Source organism: Acomys russatus, chromosome 7, assembly GCF_903995435.1.
Source record: "Acomys russatus chromosome 7, mAcoRus1.1, whole genome shotgun sequence".
Taxonomy (NCBI): Eukaryota; Metazoa; Chordata; class Mammalia; order Rodentia; family Muridae; genus Acomys; species Acomys russatus.
In genome coordinates, this window is record NC_067143.1 from 61,425,641 (window position 1) to 61,448,652 (window position 23,012).

Genomic DNA, 23,012 nt, shown 5'->3' on the forward strand with positions numbered 1-23,012 from the left:
TGCAATTCAGTTCCCAGCACCCCACGTCAGGCAGCCCACAACCTCCTGTGACTCTAGCTCCTGGGGAGCCAACACCATCTTCTGGCCTCTGCAGACACCAGCATACACATGGCACACACATAGATACACACATAAACTCGTAAATTATAAAAAAAAAAACAGATAGTCAATTTTTTTTTTAAGTAGTAGCTTTGAGAGGAGGAGCAGACTTGGGGACCATCTTGCTAGAGTAAATGCAGAAGGTAAGCCAGAAAAGAAAGAAGGGCGACTTAGGTAATGAGGATGGGGAAGGGAGAGAACCCCATTAACTTCATTACAGTGTCTTGTCACACAAACCCAAGGCCTCAAAAGCTTCACAGCACTGTTTCCAGATACCAGTGAGAGAACTCGGTGTGTCCTACAGCGGTTTGGACATTGTGTTACTCATGCAGTCTTTGGCAACAGTCAAGCAGGAGACAGGGTGCCAGCCCATAAGCAGCAGCAGCAGTGTATGCATATGCAGAACAGAGAGAAACAGGCCCACTCCTCAGGGCTGCTAAATGACTTGTAATGGACATGTGCTCCTGTCTGCCAGATCTTATCCTCTTTCTCTCACTGTCTTCAAAGGAGAACCCCCTCCCACATGAGCATTTACTCTTCCAACCTGCAGACCCCTCCCAAGGACGAGGTTGCTGTGACCACCTCAGGCACTGGAATATTTTCCTTGCTCCAGCTTCTGGTATGTATCCCTTGAGATGAAACACAAAACGCATGTTACACCCAGATGCTCCCGTGACCATATGACCCATGGCACAAGTCAAGCAAGGCTAAGAGGTCATCAGAAAGGACCGGGGAGATCACTCAGTAGGCAGAGTGCTTGTTGCTTTGAGCTTGATAACCAGCAGTTGCATAAGAAGGCAGGTACGGTGGCACATACTTGTAATTCCAGGGGAAGCAAAAACAAATGTTTGTCAGGACTTATGAGCCAGCTAGCCTAGCTGAACCAAAGAGCCCTCAGTCCCACCGAGAGACCTGTCTCAAGAATAAACCCAGGGCAGACCCAAGCATGGTGGCACAAGCCTCTAATCCAAGCCTTTAAAGGGTTAAAACAACTGGATTTCTATGAATTTGAGGACAGTTTGCTATGTAGTGAGTTCTAGGCCAGTCAGGGCTACACAGTGAAATGTTGTCTTTTAAAAAGAAAGAAAGAAAAAAAAAAAAAAACCCAATGGGACAGTTTTTGAAGAAGAGTCCCATTCCATCATATTGGCTGAACAAGTCGCCCTAACAGCCTTTACAATCCCACTATGGAACTCAGAGTCTGGCAGTCACTAACACTAGTGTGGCGGGGCATTAGCCCAATTGAATACCATCTGCCCAGCAAGGAAAAGTAACACAGATATTTATTGGGTACCAAAGGGAAAGATCTGTACTGTGTGGCAAGACACAGGCCAGGGTGCATCACTGTACAAGAAGTGCCATTTGAATGGTCAACTTTCTTAGATGCCATTAGGCATGGAAAGAAAGGACCAAGACACTGCAGCAAGACGCAGCCACCGTGGGTCTGGCTGGGTTTCTGTAAGCACCCTTTGGAAGTAATCCCTTTAGGAGTCCTACTTTAGCATCGTTAGAACATTTCTCGGGCTGGAGAGATGGCTCAGTGGTTAAGAGCGCCGCCTGCTCTTCCAGAGATCCTGAGTTCAATTCCCAGCAACCACATGGTGGCTCACAGCCATCTATAATGTGATCTGATACCCTCTTCTGCAGATAAAGCACTCATATGCAATAAATAAAATAAATAAATCTTTAAAAAATAAAAAAAAGAACATTTTCTCAATATAGTAGAAGACGTTAACAGTTAAGCTTAGTGTGTTCTCCCTCCCCCAACCCTATATTAGATCACAACATCTAGAGGGCTGGTGTGATGTCAGTTGATGCTGGGAGCAACAAATTACTGTCATGTCCCCACACTGGCTTAAATATCCCATCCACTTAAACTTACAGTCCTAAGGCTGGCCCAGGTTACATAATCACAGCCATTACCATAGACTGGTTGTTTTCCGGCTTTGCACTGAGAATTCTCGAAGCTTTGAGGAGACCTGTGGCCCACCCTTGGAGAGTAGGAAAGTCCATCCTTCAGGCCTGCCCAGGAGTAGCTGAGTTTGTATCTGGCTTGTCTAACCTCCAATAGAGTAAGTGGCCAATACCTCAAGACCAGCTTGTCCTCTATGATAATCCCTCGAGCCCTTCCACAGGCAGGACCAGAAGCCTGTGGGCCATATGGGGCCAGAGCCCCCAGCTGAATCCTTCTTCATCAACACACAGTTCCTCAGCAGGACGAGGCCTGTCAATGACCACATGTCTGTACCTGCTTCACTGGATGCAAGCTTCTGTCCAGTCCCATGCTACTCTCTTCCTACCCAAATTGATGATTTGGGTTTCCTACCACTAGTCCAGTAGCCCCACAGACTCCTGCATTTTCCTTCACTATGTTGGGGAACAGAGAGTTCTGCACCTTGTCTATTACCCCCTGTGGCAGTACTTTTCACATTATCTAATGTCTTAGTTAGGGTCACTGTTGCTGCGATGAAACACCATGACCAAAAGTGCCTTGGGGAGGAAAGGGTTTATTTCACTCACAGTTTCATATAACAGTTCATCATCAGAAGCAGGAACTCCACTTGGGAAGGCAGAGGTAGAGGGAGTCACCGTGAGTTCAAGGCTGCAAAGTGAGTCGCAGACAGCCAACGCCACACAGAGAAACCTTGTCTCAAAAAAACAACAAATAAGCAAACAAAAAGCAGGCACTCTTAAACAGGGCAGTAACCTGGAGGCAGGAGCTGATGCAGAGGCCATGGAGGAGTGCTAATTACTGCCTTGCTTCTCATGGCTTGTTTAGCCTTAAAGAACCCAGATCTAGCAGCACAGAATGGCCCCACCCACAGTGGGCTGGACCCTTCAAACACCAGTCACTAATTAGGAAAAGGCCCTACCAACTTGCCTACAGCTAGATCTTAGGAAGGCATTTTTTTTCCAGTTGAGGCTCCTTCCTCTTTGATGGCTCTAACTTGTGTCAGGTTGACATAAGACTAGCCAGCCCACCTAACCAGGGAACTCAAGAATGCTAACTACAAGACAGATCCTTGGACCTGAGTTAGCCTATATCTGGAAGAGAGAGGTTAGCAGACTGCCATCAATGTAATGAATATATGAATGGCTGTGAAACTTATCTTGAGAGGGTCATGCCAAACACTGCCAGGTGGCACTACTATCCCCACAGGGGATGGGTGGCCATAGGTGAGCTAGCAAGCTCCCTGGATTAGACTATATCTGGAAGATAGAGGTTAGCTGACTACAATCAATGTAATGGAATATCTGAAAAAAGTGTGGGTTTTATCCATTGTGCTAGGCCAGAAAACACTATCGTGGGGCTGTCCAAGCACCCCTGAGTTAATGCAGTAACAGTCCCTGGGACCTTCCCATGTGGAGGTTTTTGTTTGTTTGCTGGTTTGTTTTGTTTTTGCTGTCATATCAATGCTGAATAACACACAGACCAAATCCAGCACACAAAGGTAATAGTCTGGCTGTGTTCCTAAAGCCTCCCAAGGCCACAGCAATGTTATGCACAGCTTGTACATGGAGGGCACTACCTTATTTATTTCCCTATAATCCACTGTCATGTATCAGCTCCCATCAGGTTGGTGGGCAGGCTCTGAACCAGCCTGATAAAGTTTACCTTGACAGTTGGGCATGGTAGTACACGCCTTTAATCCCAGCACTAAGGGAGGCAGAGATAGGCAGATCACTGTGAGTTCAAGGGCAATCTGCTCTGCAAAGTGAGTCCAGGACAGCCAAGGCCACATAGAGGAACCCTGTCTTGAAAAAACAAAAACAAAAACAACCAAAAGAAGTTTACCTTGTCCAGCTCATGAAGTCTTTGAGTGATTTCTGGGTGCCTGTGCCTCAAGATGGGCTGTGGCCACCCATCCGCCTTGGGGGGTAGTAGTGCCACCTGGGAGTGTTTCACCCCTCAAGATCATCCTCACAGCTATAACATGTTTGGTTCCCTTGTATCCAAACTGGCATGTCTCCACAGTACTTTGCAGGCACTTTGCCCACAAAGTGTCTACCCCTATGGTATGTTTGAGGACTAGAGCAATGTACCCCAGGTAGAACTTCAGAGGGCAGATGTCACACTCCCAAAAAATGAGCACTGACCCTTTCAGCAGGATGGCTTGCCGCCCCCCCCCCCCCCCGTGGCCATCTGTTCCTATGTAAAGGTCCTGAAACATGCCTGGGTCCTCATGTATACACGTGCCTTCGGCCTCAGTGTCTGCCAGCACAACTGTGTGGGTACTATGGAGAGCCATCATCTAGTTGGCTGTACTTAGAGCCTCTGGTCCAGGGGTGTGACCTGAACCCTTAAATCCTGACCAGTTCCCTGTTCCTTGTTTCCCCAGAGCCAGGTACCCATCAGACTGCCTCCAACAGTCTGCACAGGTAACTCAAAGGAAGCGCCTTTTCTGTGGCATCCATCTAGAATCTGGGCCTGGTTTCTTTACTCAGCCACACTAGATCTTTTTAATATTATTAGCAGCATATATTTTTATTTGGGAATTTTACGTTACATGCCCCAATCATTCTTTCTTCCTAGTCCTCCCAGGTCTGCCTCCCCCCACCCTTCTGGCCTCCCTTTCCCCACCCCCCAAAAAAAATTAATCAAAAAGAAAAAAGAAAAAACCAAGTCTAATTTGCGTTGTCCATACAGTCACTGGAGCCTGGTCAATCTCCAGGTGGCTAGCCCCCTAAAGAAAAGTGAGTCCTTCCCCCACCTCACGCCCACTAGTTGTCATCTCTTGTGGAAAGCTACATTTCAAGGTCCTTATTGCAATTTCTTTTTCTGAGACAGAGTTTCCCTGTGTAGCCCTGGTTATCCTGGACTCACTTTGTAGACCAGGCTGGCCTCGAACTCACAGCGATACGCCTGCCTCTGCCTCCCGAGTGCTGGCATTAAAGGTGTGCACTACCACTGCCTGGCTCTTATCACAATTTTTAAGAGTTCTCATTGATGGTTTTCAGTGTAAGTTGTTACTTTGGGGTGTGTGAGGGTTGTCACAGAAGTCTTCTATGTCCCTCTTTCTTCCTTGTGAGTCTGCAGTTACTGGTACCACTTCAGAAGCTTCCCTGTCCTTCACAGTCAGCAGGAGCATAGGTCATGGGTGTCCACATGGTGTCTGGTGACAGCATGGACCATGGACATCCACCTGGCCTCTGGCATCAGCATGTGCCACAGACCTCAGCATGGACTCAGCGGCAGTACAGACCAGGACATCAACACGGTCAGCAGCAGCAGCCCAGCCCACAGACATCAACATGCCTTCTGGTAGCAACACAGACCTCAAACATCCAAATGGCTTTCAGTGGTAGCAAAGGCCAGGGACATCAACTCTGCTCCCAGCTGCAGCAGGACCCCAGGCCCAGCATGGCCCTCAGCATCACACCCCATGGACATCAACACAGATATTCACATGGCCCTCTGTGGCAACATGGGCCACCATGGACAACATGGCCCATGGCTGCATCAGAACCACAGACCCAAACATGACCCCCAGCAGCGCCACAGTCCACAGACATCGGCATAGCCTTCTGTGGTGACCTGGGCCACAGACACTGCAGCAGAGCCACCGGCCTTTCAATGTACCTTGCCTTTGTCTCACTCTTTCTGTCTCTGCCAGATCTGCCATATTGTTCTGATCCACCCCAGGCATTCCTCTGGATCTTCAGCTTTCACACCATAATGGGCGAGTCCAGGACTTCCTCCTCACCCCTACCTCCATCTCAGAACCGCACAAGGTCCCACACCTGGAGAAGCACACTTCCCACTAGAAACCATGGTGCAGATCCTCATATTAGGTGCTCTGTGCCCCTGCAGTCTGGTGTCGTGACCAGCATTAACCTTCAGATGTGCATCGACTACATGTAGTTCTGCCTGAGCGCCCTTGCTGTCAGTCTGTGCCAACCTGGCACCACTGTTGACCTCAGCTCATGAGTGAGAGGCTACTTCCCCGTCTGCGCTCTCTCTGAGCAAGCACAGCAGGGCCATGCAACAGTGGCAGTTCAGTTTACACTTTCCCACCGCTGATTTGCTTGCTGTCTTCAATACACATGCCAGGCTAGCCTAGGATTTGCCATGCAAAACCCACATCCGCATGTAGCACGTTCACTCCAACCCTCGCTGGTACCCAGTCCATTGCACGAATCATTACACGAGCCAAACATCTCAAAAAACTCAGAATATTGTTTTGAGATAAGAACTCAGGGAATAAGAACTTAAAAGCTCAGCGGGCTGCCAGGAGCAGCAGCTGATACTGATGCGTAACAAAGAGACACACAGTGTTTAGGGGGCTGTGCTAGCTGGCAGCTATGGGTACACTCTGCTCATCTCCCTTATCTTCTTTCTCGGTTTCCCTATCTTCAGAAGAGAGAAACGAGCAAGAACCTCCTCCCACGCCAGCACTCACTCTTCCAGTCTACAGATGCCCTGCAAAAACAAGGTCACTGTTACTGCCTCAGATGCTGACTCCGGAATGCACCCCCACCTGGATAAGGGACTATACTGACCAAACAGTGAGAAAAACATTGTGGGATTCAGGAGTGACACTAAGGCTAAAGATGAGCATTTTGCGATGCCCAGCCTATAGGTGGGTTTTATAGCCAAAGGACCAGAGGAGATTCTTTGTGAATAAGACAGAGCTAAGAACAGAGCTCTGAGACACTCTCACATTTGGAAGTCAGGAAGAAAAAGAAAATAGGAGAAGCCAGGGAAGGGCTGACTTAGAGCTGCCATTTGGCAGAGATGCATGGTAAAAGAAAACAGCAGGGAAGGCTCAGGGACCAAGTGGGACAGACGCATCTGACAGGTAACTTCATAAGAGAATAGATAATTGGCCACTGGGTCTCACAATACAAAGGCCGTTGACACGTTTGATCTCAGGGATACTGCAGGGACAAAGTCTGGTTACAGTAAGTTGAAGGGAGAAGGGGGACAAGAAAATAGGCAGTGTTCAGTGATAAAATACAGCTTAAATAGCTGACGAGGTTAGGGGTGATTTATTTTGCTCGCTGTTTCGAAGCTTTTTATCCATGGTCATATGGTCCAGCTGCTTCTTGGCCTGTGATAAAGCAGAACACCATGGGAGAAGCATGTAGCGGAAGAAAGCGGCTCACATCATGGTCACCAAGGAAACAGAGCAAGGGATGGGGGCCGAGGTCCCAATATACTCTTCAAGGACAAGGACACACCCTCCCAATGACCCTCCCACTCCCTCCCCTCCCCCCCACTTCCTTATGCCCCACCACTCCCCAACAGCACCATGGGATTGTGACCAAACTTTCAACACAGAGACCTCTTGGGACACTCCAGATTCAACTATAGCAAGGCCGCAATAGCCATAGAAAAAATTCCCTTGCCAAAGGCAAGCAGAAAGGGCATGCACAGGGCCTGAGGAGAGTGGTGAAACTCAGGGTGGACTATGAGAAAGCACATACGCTTCCCCAGTTGAGCCAGGAGACCAGAAGTCACCAGATCAGTGGCTCAGTCTGGGTTTCTGTGATTTGTTCCAGCTACATTAACACCTTAGAACTAGTGCTGGAGGGTGTTTCTGAGTCAAGCAAAAAAGAAGAATGATGTCATCTAAAGTACGGACAAGGATGCAACTCAGACATTGAGCCAAACCACGTACGTCGTAAGGAAGAACTGCTGGGGTAGTGTGTGTGGATCAAGACAGAAAAGCAAAAAGAAGTGTGGAAGGACAGGCAGAGGAGCAATGGGGTCCCAGGGAGATAATAAGAAAGAAGCTGGTCAAAAAGGAAGTCCAGAGGCCCTGAGCTGACTGGAAAATCAGTCCTACCACCACACTAGCCATGTTCCATTCTTGTCAAAGGCATGCGGATGGCTGGTAGGACTAGTTCCCAGAAAGAAGCTGTCCCAACCAGTGCGTGTGAAAATGTCATCGGAAGCCTGGGAAGATGTCCCAGTGTGTGGTGGATAAAGTGCTTGCTATGTAAGCACTGCCTCCCCTGCACACACGTAAAAACCAAATATGGTAGTATAAACCCAGAACTGAGACTGATAAGATGGGCAGGTCCTGAGACCACTAAACAGTGACTCCAGCTGAAACCATGAGACCCAGGTTCAGTGAAAGACCCTATCTCAAACACTAAGGTAGAGCATGATAGAGGAAGACACCTGGCAGACCTCCGGCCTCTGTGAACACAATCAGATCTACATACTAGCACACACGCGCGCGCGCACACACACACACACATACACACACACACACACACAGGAGGATGAAAGGCGAGAGGGAGAAAGAGAGACAGAGAGAGGCAGACTAGCTTTGGAGAGGGAGCTTGTGCTAGCTTTGCAACAGCCCTGTTGTGTGTGCATTCCAGTTAAGAATCTACCTACTAAGGCAGAGGTGAGCTTATCCTAGCCTTCAGAAAGCCATCTTGTGGTACTCTTCCAAAGCAATGTCACCTTGTGTTCCCCAGACATTCAAGCTTGGGTTCCCCAGAATTTAAGAAAATTCTGAGCTCTGAAACCCTGTTTCCTCCTACAGATGTTGTTGGGATTTTTACCCAAATCCTCTCTGTTTAAAAAAAATTAGTTTTTCCTATTCCTTAGTATAAATCAACAAACCCCACATAGGCCTGTACCTCCATATGTGGTCCATAAATGGATGAAAAAGCCATCTCAAGGTGGCACTCCTCCACACCAGTGCATTGTGGGCTTGGAGCAGAAATATAGACAAGAGGTGTGCTGTGTCCTTGGCACTGTCTCCTTAGTGCAACGAGTTCTCGGTTTGCATGTGCCCTGCTGGCCACATGTTAAATGTTCAGTCCTCAGCGTGGACGTGCTGGGAGGTGGCTGAGCTTCAGAGGCCAAGCAGCTGGTAACATGTGTGCCTTGCAGCATGAGGGTCTAGTCTGGCCCTAGCTCCTGTGTAAAAAGGCTGAATGGTTTCGCAGTCTTGCACTCCTAATACTAGAGAGACAGAGATGGTGTAGTCTATTAGGCTGAGCTTCAGGCCAGGAAGAGAGCATGTCATAGCATGAGGAATACCCAAAGTTTATCTCTGGCTTATATACACATGCACACACATACATGTGCACCTGCATGAATATATGCACCCATGTGTTTCATAGAGATCCACTCCCTCTGTCTCCCCAAGTGCTGAGATTACAGGTGTGCACCACCACGCCAATTGGGTGTTTCTTCCTTCCTTTCTTTCTTTCTTTCTTTTTTTTTTTTTTTTTTTTTTTTTTTTTTTTCCTTTCTTTCTCAAGACAGGGTTTCTCTGTGTAGTCCTGGGTGTCCTGGAACTCACTCTGTAGACCAGGCTGGCCTCGAACTCATAGATCCGTCTGCCTCTGCCTCTCGAGTGCTGGGATTAAAGGTGTGTGCCACCACAGGTGGGCAGCCAGCATATCTATTTTTTTTCTTTTATTCATTTGTTTGTTATTCATTAGAGAGAGTGGGGGAGAAATATCCTGTTTCCTTAGAGGTGTTGTTACTCTGAAATTAAAAGTAATGTCACCACTGTTGTTTTGGTGTTGACGGCTGAAACCTAGGGCCTCAAAGTGGTAAAGGTGATCCGTTCGCCACTGAGCTACAGTCCCACGCTTCTTTTTATGTTTTCATATCAGGTCTCACTAAGTTGCTCAGGCTGGTTTGACCTCACTCAGTAGCCCAAGGTGGCTGTGAACTTGCAGTCCTCCTGCTACCTCAACCCCTGGCTCACCCTGCGCTGCAGGCCTGCACCTTTAGGCCTAGCTTCTGTCTTCTACTCCAACTCAAAATAGAGTGCGGCTAACCCTGTCATAGCCAAGCGTTCTGATAATCCAACATTAACATCTCAAGAGATAACTGTTTCCTGTTTTATCTAAATAAAAACAAAACTCTAAACGTACATTTAAAAATGCTCATGTCTCCTAGTGAGGGGAGCAGGGGCTGTCTCTGCCGTGGACACTGTTGCCTGCTTTTAAATTACCTCCCCCAGGCAGTACTGCCTCATCAGGTCCGGGGGGGGGGGGGGGGGGGGGGGGGGGGGAGTTTTATCTCTCCTGATGCAACTTGATGAGCTGGGGTGGGTTGGGGGGACACCCCTTCTCTGAAGAACAGGGGAAGAGGAAGGGAAGATGGGACTGGGAGGAGAGGAGGGAGGGGGCTACAATCCAGATGTAAAGTGAATAAATAAATAAATAAATTTTAAACGTGGATAGGAGAAGAAATGTAGTGGGACGCTTTTTGGTCTTAAAATTGAGGGAAACCCGCCAATTGCAACAACATGAAATAAGTCAGACAGAAGGATAAATATTGTATGATTCCACTTACACGTAGAATCTGAGGTAATCAAACTTGCACCAGATACAGTGGGCATGCACTTGCAGTCTTCAGTTACTTGGGAGACTGAGCCAGCAGAATTATTTGAGCCTGATGTCTAAGGCAAGACTGGGCAACACAGAAAAACCACACATCAAAAAATTTTAAAAAGACAGATGAAATGAAAAAGCTAAACAATAGAAGCAGATAGAAGAATCTGCCAGGGGCTACAGGAAAGTGACAAATGGAAAGATGATGATCAGATGGTCAAAAAGTTTCAGCTCTGAGGAAGGGGAAGTTCTGTTCTACACCACACGCTCTTGTAGCTAACAGTAGCGCACTGCAACTTAAGTGCCTGCCTGCTTACTGAAACATATTCCCATTACCCTAAGAATACAGTAGAACTGTAAGAAAGAGTGAGAGCAAGCTTGGGGAGTATTGGGCATGCCTGTGGGCATTTAGCTCCAACTTGTTACGTTGCATATATTAAACAGGCATAGTGCTTCATGTCAATCAGACTTAATAAACTAGATTGGAAAGAAACACCCAATTTCCTCTCATTTTTACTTCAAAAATATACTCTATAAATTATATGTGTGTGTACACATACATACATGTATATATGTCTCCATACATATACAGACATCATGATATACATATGTATAGCATGCTAAGACTTCTTCCTTTCCCAGTGCACAATGGCATTTGAACATAGAAACTGGCAAACCCTGCTTTACTATTTGGACTTACTGCCATTCCTGAGTCACGTCTACACTTAAGCACTTTTCTTTGTGATGGTTTTTAATTTCACTAAAAACTCTCCCAGCTTAATACAGACAGAGTGACCCTGCAGCTTGCATCAGGGAGAGATGGGAGCCATCATGTGATGTCTCCATTACTGTCTTCTGCAGAACTCACAGTCTCCAGGATACCTTCAAGAGTGACATGAGTTCCATTGCCAGCATCAAGCATGCTTCAAAATACACGCTCAACCTCTTTTTAGCCATGACCTAGTTTTCCAGGCAAACATACCCATGGGCTATTCATCCAGGCTTTCACAGGCTTCGTGCAAGTTCTCTGTTTGTCTCTGTCTGTCTGTCTTCTCCTCCCTACTCCCTGTCTGTCTCAGCTATGTGTATGTCTGTGGTGTGTGTGTATGTGTGTGTGTGTGTGTCTGTGGTATGTGTATGAATGTGGTGTGTGTGTGTCTGTGTGTGGTGTGTGTGTATGTGTGTGTCTGTGTATGGTGTATGTCTGTGTGTGTATATGGTGTGTGTGTGTGTGTGTGTGTGTGTGGTAGCAGCAGCTGGAGAACCAGAGAAATCTGGTCAGCTCCCTGGGTGCCCAGATGCCTGCTTGCCTTCAGACTGTGGTGGAGAATGTAAGGCAGCTCTGAAGAGACAGCTTTATTATTGAGCCACTTGAGGATCTCTTCCCAACCTCTGCAAACTTACAGAAACAAGACGCCTCCACTTTCGACCCTGACATGTTTGGAAGTAGCTAGAGATAAAAAATAAAATAAAATAAATGTAATGACTTCTAAGATGAATGAAGGCAAGTCTTCTTTTGCTTTTTTGGTTTCTGTTTTGGTTGTTAAGACATCTGAGTTAAGAAATCTGATCATACCCACTTATACTCACTTGGTGCGCCTGCTTAAGAAGCCTTCCCGTCTTTAAGGCTCAGCACCCAAAACTCCTCTTGTGAGTTACATGTTTTAAATCTGAGCACAGATGGTCAGGATGACAAAGGCAGCTCTTTCTATGAGGACAGCTGTTTGTTCCCAGGATGGCAACTCCTAATACAAGGTTGACAATGGTCTCCTTGTGTATTGTTTCCTGCTTTTTCAAGCTGGGGGATCCCACTGCCAGAGCCAAAGGCAGCAGTTTCCAAATCTCTGTTACAAATATCTCTGAGCCACTGGCTGCCTGGGGTGCACTGTCTTCATCACACAGACATGCATCGGCAAACACATTGCCCCTTTGGCTTTCTCTAGTTTTCACTTTTCGTGAAAAAAAATGGGAACTAGGATTCCTGTAAAACTCTGTGTTTGCTGGGGAGAGAAGGGGTTTCCTGAGGGCCAAAGTCAGGGGCTCCTGAATACCAGAAAAGTGTTCTAACCAATGTGATCTACATGTGTTAGAATTCTGCTTCAGTCTGCCTACCTGTGATGCCATTGCCTACCTCCTATAGGGGCGTGGCCCTGCCCAGTATATAAAATGACAGACCTACACCCCCCCCTCTCTCTCCCCCTCTCTCTCCTTCTCTCTCCCCCTCTCTCTCCCCTCTTGTACCCCTTTACCCTCTTTCTCTCTTCCTCTGTCTCTGTCTCTGTATGCTCCCCTCTCTGGGGTACCCCTCTCCCCATGCTCATTTAATAAACCTTATATATTCTAATATCTGCTCCCTGGTATTTTATTATCTTATTTCTTATATTAATAATGAAAATGGTGCCAAAACCCAGGTTTAATAATAAGAAATAATAAGATAATAAGATACCAAGCAACAGATATGATATTGGATGAGGAGTTTATTGAATGAGCATAGCGAGAGAAGGAAAGGGGGAGGGGCACCCCAGAGAGAGAGAGACAGTGATAGAGATAGACACAGGAAGAGAGGAAGAGGTAGAGGGAAAGGGAGTAAGGGGGTAAGAGAGAAGGGGGAGGGGCGAGGTAGGTCTGTCCTTTCATATACTGGGCAGGGCCACGCCCCCGTGGCAGGTAGGCAATGACATCACAGATAGGCAGACTGAAGCAGAATCCTAACAACATGCCCAGCTCCTGTGAAACCTTTTATAATTTCATCTGACAATGATTCTTGATGAGAACTTGGTGTGCTTCTCTCTTCTTTCGTTCTTTCTCATAATGGACAAGAAGAAAATGTAAAGAAAAAAATGGATCCAGATAAATAAAACCTTTAGTGGCTTTATTATTTTTTTTCTACATCCTTTCTGTGGTGTTTAGTATGGTTGATTTTAGATTCTTGCTGGGGGAGGGAGGAGGAAAGCACCACATAAGCGAGTGCAGAATCAGTGGTCAGACCTAAGGACTGTATCTAAATGTGAACTTGTAATGTGCTTTTTAAAGCTTACTTATTAATTACTAATGTGTACTGCTGGGTGCATATGACGTGTATGAGTGCAGGTAGGCATGTGGAGACCAAAGGACAGCTTTGCAGAGTCAGTCCTCTCCTTCTTCTATGGTTTCTGGGGATCAAATTCAGGTCACCAGGCTTATATGGCAAGTTGCTTTTACCCAGTGAACCATCTCACTGGCCCAAATGATCTTTCAGTAGGATTACACACGGGGCAATAATCTGGTTGCAATTCGAGCAGGGTGTTCCCCACGCCCTCTGCATGTAAGAGTTCAGCTGGAAAAGCAGTGCCCTGGCAAACTTTAGAAAGCTTGTGTTCCTCAAAGCACTGGGGGATTTATCTTTAAACAGAACACACACAAAAAAGTTTGTTTCCAACCTGTCAACGTTAATAACACTAAAAATAAATAGGAGAGAGAGAGAGAGAGAGAGAGAGAGAGAGAGAATGTCTGTCACATAAAGATTAAATTGGCATGGGATGTTTTAAGTAGGAAAACAAAATTGAAGATGGATCTTCATCTGGGATTATATACCAAGGAAGAAGAACCATATTAAAACTACAGATTCATCAAGCCACCAAAAACTGGAGGTGCCATTTTACAATGACAGTTACAGCCATCTAATTACACACCATAAAAACCAACAAAACCCAGATCTGCTGCTAACTTACCAGCAAATGGCTACATAAACTTGACATTTGTGTAGTTTTGTTTACGCTTTCGAATTCTTTTACACCCCCACTGCAATAAGTACAATGGGATGCTACATGGTCTGCCAGATGTGGCTCTAGCGTAAGTTGAGGCAGGGGAGGGAATGCCTGGCCCATTAGGCAGGGACTGTAGTCAGATAGCTCCATCATTGGCACATTGCATTATGTGAAGAGAAAGCCCAGACTATGCAGCAGGACTCCAATCAAAACAAAATCAAATGAAGCCGACAAAACCAATTAAAGGCAAGTCAGGAGAGACACATCAGGCATTTGAATCAAACCTTCAACCACTGGCCTCAACAGGGAGGGAATAAAAATAGAACTTCGGTCTGGACTCCACTGGCTAATTTCAAGTGCTTTTCATTTTACCTTCAAATCTGGAACTCAGACTCATCGTGGCTGGTGCTGGATATGCCAAGCAGGATTTGCGGGAAGGACCTAGAGGAGAGAAGAGAGAGGAAAGCCTTACAGCAGCTGAGCCGGGGCAACACCTGGAACCTCTCCACGCGGAGGTATACAGAACTATCCTAGAAAAGCAAACTGACCGTTCCACCAACGGATCTAGGAAGTACGGAGCTAAGGTAGCCTCCTCCAAGCTCCTTTTTACTGCCTGTACTTTCGGGTATTGCGTGGGTGTTGCTGCTGCTGCTGCTGCGGCTGCTGCTGCTGCGGCTGCTGCTGCGGCTGCTGCTGCTGCGGCTGCTGCTGCTACTACTACTGCGAGAGGATGCCAGGCAAAAACAACCTAAGGGAGGCAGGATTTCCTTTGGCTCACAGCTTCCGAGCTGTCAGTTCATCATGCTATGGAGGCCATGGTGGAGCAGACCGGAAGCAGGGGAAGAGACAGGGCCTGTGGGCAGAGGGAACGGAATATAAAATTCGCAAGCCGGCCAGGCAAGGTGACGCATGCCTTTAACACCAGCTCTTGGGAGGCTGAGGCAGGCACATCTCTTTGAGTTCAAGGCTAGCCTGGTCTACAAAGTGAGTCCAGAACAGCCAGGACTACAAGAGAAATCCTGTCTCGGGAAAACAAAAACAAAAACAAAACACAAGCCCTCTTCTGTGCAGATCTTACTTCTTGAAGTTCCCACATCCTCTTAAAACAACGTGGTCAGCCAATGACCGACCTGCAAACAGCAAACCTATTATAGGGAAGCTTCACACCCTAATCACACTTGCTCTAGCCCCCCCTCATCCATTCACACTCCCCACTCCTCATCCTTAAACCTTAGGAACAAGTAAGATCTTCAGTGTGAGTCAGTTGAGGTCAGTGATCTTAACCAGAATTTAATACATAGAATTAGAATGTCTGGAAGTGACCTTAGAGTGCACCCCCCCCCACGAAATTTTCCACTTCCTGTGTCAATTATGCTACAATAAAGCACTCCATCCACACACCCTAGCCCCTCAGGGGATGTGACTCTGACTCAATATCTCTCTGATTGTAAATCAAGGCCCTCTGGAGCAGCTTCTTCCATTTCTGGATTGTTCTAATCATGACAATGTTCTGCCATGCTAGCCAAAATTAGGCCCCTGTAGCTTCTCCTCCTGTGAGAAATATTAAACAAGCCCTTCTCTTCCCAGCAGCCTTTCACTTTGTTTGAAGCTAGCTGTCACTTTCCTACAGAGTACCATGTCCCTGAACTAAATATGCCCAGCTGCTCAGATGACATGATTTATAGGCTCCTCACTATCTTGGTCATCTGTTCTTGAACTCGTTGCAGTTCAAGAAAGTCCCTCTTCAAAAGTGTCACCTAGAACGGGGTGAAATGCTGCAGGAGAAGCCTAACCGTGGAACGGAAGCCTCTGGCTACTGCAAAAAGAACCAAGGCACCGAGAGCGACAACCACAGGAAGAGTTTTGTTGCTGTCAGAATGATTTGTACCCTTGAAGAGGGAGAAAGAAAAGGGGTTGCCCATGCATTCATTCTGTTATTCTGAAATTAAATTTCACACACATGCACACATTTGGAGAGAGAGAGAGAGAGAGAGAGAGAGAGAGAGAGAGAGAGAGAGGGAGAGAGAAGCTCTCTGCTGAGGAATTTTTTAAGAGACAAATTAGTAGGATATGGCCCTGAAAAGGCCCACATGCAGGCGAGGGAGCCCACTTAGTCGTGGAGTACTAACACAAGGACCTGGGTTCCATGGCCAGAACCCATGTAAGAAGCTATGTGTAGTGACTCATACTTAGGACCCCGGCTGGGGAAGACTGTAACATGTGCCCTGCAGGCCTAGCTGAATCAGAACCCCAGGTCCCAGAGAGAGGTCCTGTCTCAAAACCATGGCGGGCAGTTCCTAAGGAGTAACAACAGAGGCTCATCTGCAGCCTCCACATGGACACACATGTACCTACATGCCCACAGACATGTACACGTGTGACCTGTGCATGCTCACGCACATGGGGGTGTGTGCACACAGACACTGCACGTACTCATACACACGAAGTCCACGTGCTATTTTTTTTTTTTTTTTTTTTTTAGTTTTTGGTTTTCTGAGACAGGGTTTCTCTGTGTAGTGTTGGCTGTCCTAGACGTACTTTGTAGACCAGGGTGGCCTTGAACTCACAGAGATTCGCCTGCCTCTGCCTCCCAGAGTGCTGGTATTACAGGTGTGCACCACCATACCCAGCTCACATGCTGTTTTTAACCCTTGCCTCATCACTCCTTCTGTAACTTGAAATTGCACAGGGCTTTTGGACATAATAGGCAAATACCAGTCATTCATTTTAAACAACCCCTCAAGGCACAGACTACTCTTAAGAAATGTGTTGCCTTATGGAAAAAAATGGCTTATTTTGACTTACAGTTCCAGAGGAAAAGTCAGGATTGGTGGAAGAGGCAGGCAACTGATGATGTTCAGAGCAGGAAGCTGGGAGGTCACATCCCAATCACATGTACGAAGCAGAGCAAACTGGAAGTGGAATAAAGCTACAAACCCTCAAAACTCACCCTCAACTGAAGTACCCACTCCATCAAGGCATGCCTCCCAAAGGTTCTAGGAACTTCCGAAACAGTCCCGCCAACAGGGGACCAAATGTTCAACTATCTAAACCTCTAGGGGGCATTTCATATTCAAACAAACTACCACATTCTACTCCCTGTCATCCATTGCCACAAGCCATCTCATAATGCAAAATGCATTTAATCAAACATCTAAAGTCTCCATAATCTTTTTTTTACATTGATTTTTTTTAATTAATTTATTCTTGTTACATCTCAATGGTTATCCCATCCCTTGTATCCTCTCATTCTTCCCTCCCTCCCCTTTTCCCATTATTCCCCTCCCCTATGACTGTTCCTGAGGGGGATTACCTCCCCCTGTATATGCTCATAGGGTATCAAGTCTCTTCTTGGCAACCTACTGTCCTTCCTCTGAGTGCCACCAAGTCTCCCCCTCCAGGAGACATGGTCAAATGTGGAGTCTCCATAATCTTAACAGTCTCAATATTGTTCAAAAGTCTTAAGTCCAAAGTCTTGACTCATGGTAATATATTCTCTCTCTCTCTCTCTCTCTCTCTCTCTCTCTCTCTCTCTCTCTCATTTTAGAGACAAAGTTTCTCTGTGTAGCTCTGGCTGTCCTAGAACTTGCTCTGCAGACTTGGCTAGCCTTAAACTTAGAGAACCGCCTGCCTCTGCCTCCCACGTACTGAAATTGATGACATGTGCCACCACTGCCCAGCCTCAAGGTAATCTGTAATTCCCTCTAAAAGCAAAAGACGGATTGCATACCTCCAACACACAACAACACAGAGCATTCACTTCCATTCCAAAAGAGAAGAAATGGACACATGGGAAACGCGAGACCAAAGTGAGACAGAAACTCACAAGGAAAATGCTAACTCCTGTAGGCTCCACATCCAGTGGTTGGGGTTTTAGTTTTAAATACCTCAGATGTCTTTGCCCCTCTGGCTTTGTTGTCTCTCTTGGTCTGCCTTCAGTCCCTGGATACAGCTCTCCTTGGCAGATACCTCATGGCTCTGACATCTCCAATGTCTCTACCACACCCAGGCTTCAATTCCACAACTTCATGCGATGTCCTCTCACAATCTCCTTGCCAGGACTCTCCTGCCACACATTGCCTGGCCCTAGCATCTCCCTAATCCATGGAATAAGAATCCAATACCCCTTCACTCCTGCATCTTTCATGCTTCCAAAACCAGCACCACATGGTCAATATTGCCAAGCTCAGCTGCCATCTTGGGGTGAACCTTTGCCCTTTGGCCACGTTAGCAGCAATTGCTTTCTAGGCGCAGGTACCCCTTAGGACAGTGGTTCTCAACCTGTGGGTCACAACCCCTTTGGAGGTCAAACAATCCTTTGACAGGGCCGGCCTAAGACCATCTTCACATTGGATAGACATCAGGATTCACAATGGTAGCAAAACTACAGGTCTACAAAGAGAATTCCAGAACAGCCAGGGCTATCACAAAGAGAAACCCTGTCTCAAAAAACAAACAGAAGGAAGGAAGGAGAGAGAGAGAGAGAGAGAGAGAGAGAGAGAGAGAGAGAGAGAGAGAGAGAGAGAGAGAGTGGATGGGTTGAAGGAAGGAAGATCCTTAGTGATGCAGAAGACAGGGCAGGGCAGCAGGAGCCTGCCAGCTGGTCATATTATATCAAAGCCAGGAAGCAGAGAGTGGACAGGAAATGAGGCCAGGCCTCAAGGCCTAGCCATAATACAGCTCACTTTCTTCAGCAAGGCTCTACCTTCTAAAGGCTCCACAGACTTTTCAAACAGGGCCACCAGCTGGAAACCAAGGGTTCAAATACAGGAGCCTATGGGGGACATTTCACATTAAGACCACAACAGTTGTTATTATGATGATGAAAAGAAAAAAGGAATATTTTTATCATTCTGATTTTACAATTTGTAGCTCTCAATTATTTCCAAACCTCATTCAATGGGGTTGGTTTAGATGAAAATACTTTAAAATAATAAGCAACAGCTCACAGAAGGGCTTGATTATCTGCTCCATACCTGGATCCTTTGAGATAGAGGCTTGAGGCCTCAGAAGAGGGACAGCCATAGGACAGTCACCCTTTGCCGGGTAGGGTTTCTGGAGCTAGCTTGCACTCATACGATGAAGTGTGCTGTGTTATTTGGGGAAGCTGACGCCCTGTGCACACATTCCAGAATCCATGCTCTGGCCCGGTGGACCTGAGTCATGGTGACTGATGGAAGGGAATGCTGACCTCGAGCTAAGGGCTAGCAGGCTGATTTACAGCTGCTGTGAGAGCTTTGAGTATCTAGCAGACACAACATCAGCTCCAAGCAAACAACCAACATTTGGAGGTCACAGTTATGATTACAGACTAATAAATACACAAATAACATAAAACAGAGCAAATGGCCTTTTTATGTGCTGGGGATATTTAAAACTGATTTGTGTGTTCCATGAATACAGAATCTGCTAGTAGCCTAAGAATTTGCTGAGCTTTCAGAAGCAAGTGCAGAAACGGTTAGCTGTGGCATAGCATACCTCACCATAAATGCTGCACTTAAGTTTCAACCACTCAGGTATGTTTAGGAGAAATTTTCATTATAATCCAGTATTTTCAGGACTTTACAATCTAATTGGGTTCAACCTTATCTTTTGGCAAATTAATTATTTTTCAGCTGGGCATGGTAATGCATGGCTTTGGTCGCCACCACTCAGGGAGGCAGAGGCAAGTGGATTGCGGTGAGTTCAAGGCCAGCCTGGTCTACAAAGTGATTCCAGGGCAGCCAAGGTTACACAGAGAAGCCCTGTGTCAAAAAATTTTTTTCACGTCAATCTCTTATTCAGGGAATATTTTTAAGACTCGGCCTTTAAAATTATTTAAATATTAGGAAAGATAAAATCGTTACTCACGTGGTACTGTTTCTTATGGGGAGAATACATCCAGCTCCTTATAACAGTGCAGCATTTGGGGCCACTTTCCCGGTTACTAAGTACCATGAGGTCCAGCGGAAATTACTCTAAACTGACAATATGTGAAAATGCCCCTGAAGCAGGTGGCTACCAGAACTGTTGTCTGTTTATCTTTAATTTCTACTTTAGCTCTTCTCCAGGTTGAGGGGGAAAGAGAAGGAGAGGAGAGAGACAACAGAGAGGAGCTGACTGACTAAAACAGGTAAGGACAGTAATGACAACTGGGGAAATGTGGGTGACACAGTGTCTTAGGGCTCTATATCTCCCACGAAACACCACGACCAAAAAGCAAGTTGGAGAGGAAAGGTGTGTTTGGCGCCCCTTTCCACATCATAATCCATCGTTGACAGGAACTCAAGTAGGCCGCAAGCCTGGAGGCAGGAGCTTATGCGGAGGCCCTGGAGGGTGCTGCTTACGGGCGGGCGTGCCTCCCATGGCCTGCTCACCTGCTCTCTTATAGAATCAGCATCACCAGTTTAGGGACAACCCCGCCCACCATGGGCTGGGCCCTCCCCCATTGATCGCTGATTGAGAAAATGAGTTACATCTGGATCTCATGGAGGCATTTTTCTCAACGGAGGCTCCTTCTTCTCTGACGACTCTAGCTTGTGTCAAGTTGACAACACAGTGCACGGCTATTCCCAAGCTCACTGCAAGCTGGACCTGTGATGATGTGAACCATGAGGATGTAAGTCTGTGTTGTTTATGCAAGTGGCTAGCAGCAAACACAGCAAACCAGTACACTTGGACAAAACCCAGCGTCGCCTTTAAGACATGAGGGCACAGAGTTCAATTAAGTGTCAGGAAAAATGATGACACCAGCTTTCCATTTCCTCCCAAGTCTTGTTAACATGGAAGACAATAGAATCTAATTCTTATTTGTACATATGGCTTTTGTTTTGTTTTAATTTGGGTTTGTTGTTGCTGTTTGGGGACAGGGACTCACTATGTAGCCCTAACTGGACTGAACCCATTATGTAGGTCAAACTGGCTTTGAACTCACAGAGATCCACCTGCCTCTACCTCACAAATATTGGAATTAAAGGTGTATACCACCATGTCTGGCTTGTGAATGTCTTATAAACCACCAAATAATAATAATAGAGAAGTCTTTCAGTATTGTGCAGTAAAGCCAAGTTTTCCTTAATAAACTGTATTTGAATCTAAATGTACAACAAGAGAAGACTGATAAATATCAGTGCTTTCTCTACACAACCGTTGGTTGTCTTTGAGGAATTGCAAAAAGTATTTGGGTTTTCTTAAGTAACAAAATAAGGTGACAAAAAATTAAATAGCAATGTAGAACTAAAATAATTATAAATGATGGCTGAAATCACTTTCCTGGCATTTTTATCTTCTAAATGTTGGAAGATATTCTCACAAATCTTTAAAATAAATTCAAAGCACCTTTGGGTATCTTCAGGAGAGAGCTGTCTTTCACCAGCTACCTATGTCTTTTGTTTGTTATTAAAGATTCCAATTTGTATCAAAGTTTCATTCAGCTGCTCATATTGTCTGTCATTTTAAGTACTCAGAGTCAAAACTTACTAAATCAAACCAATGAGATGTTTAAGTATTGATGAAATCTGAAAGCTCTAATTTGACCACACATCTTCGAAGGGCTGCTGTTCAAGAAGAACGCTGTGGCACCTGGATGTACCCTCCCGTCTGTGAACATTAGGATTGTCTCAGGGGCTAGAGATGGCTCAGCAGTTAAACAGAGCTTACTGCTCTCACAGAGGGCCCTTGTTCAGTTCCCAGTGTCCATGTCAGGGAGCTCACAATCCACCTGTAACTCCACTTCCAGAAAGATCTACTGTCTTCCATCATGATGGAAGACGGAATTTTACACCACATAATTCCTCAGGGATCCAGGGTGAGGGTGACTCTACCCACAGATACACTTCATCCCTTTTGAGCACCAAAGAAGTCATCGTAGTAATTAAATGCCCCAGGAGAGCCGTGAGCCTCCACACAGACATGATCACCTTCTACTCACACCCCATTGTCAATCACTGGTCACAAGGCCGCCTAACTGGGAGAGGGTAGGAAAGTGACCCTCCAGCATACCTGTGAGGAAACCACCCAGAGAAAGATGAACACCGTGAAGACATCTCAGAACCATTACTTCATCCTTGTGGCTCCATTTCTCCATCTGTAGATTGAAGGTAATCGTGACAGTCTTCTGAAGTTACGGTGAGCATTATGGCATTATACACATAATATTTTGAACTATGTCAAACAGTGGGCTCTCTCCACCCCAGAGTCCACAACTTAGTAAAGAACATTATTATGCATGAGATAATTCACCAGGCAATATGATTAACCTAACTTTGCTGCTTAGTAATGTAGAGGAGTAGATGCATCAGAACACGGAATCGGCTGTGGTGGTGGAGGTTACTGGTTTGGCTCTTAGCTCTACCACTTACTTGCTGTGACTTAGCGACTTAAGCTCTCCTATGCCTTAGGTTATCATTTGCTGTAAGTCACTGAATTTAAAAACATCCACCTGGGATTAGTGCAGTGAGAAACAGCATACACAATATGCAACGCCCAGCTCAATCAGTTGGAGCTATTATTTTAAATACATTCTGTTTGTTTTTCAAGACAGGGCTTCTCTGTGTAGCCTTGGCTGTCCTGGACTCGCTTTGTAGACCAGGCTGGCCTCGAACTCACAGCAGTCCACCCGCCTCTGCCTCCCGAGTGCTGGGATCACAGGTGTGCGCCACCGTGCCTGGAGCTGTAAATACATTCTTTAACATCCTAGGCAGAAGCATCACACTGACAGACATGCATAGAGCTCCTATAAGCCTCCTCATGACTAGTCAGAAGTAGAATTTAGCTAGCTTATCCCTGTGCGGCTACTTCCATTTAAAATTGAAAATAAAGAATAAAAACATGGCTGGAGAGATAGTTGAGTGTTTAAGAGCACTGCCTGCCCTT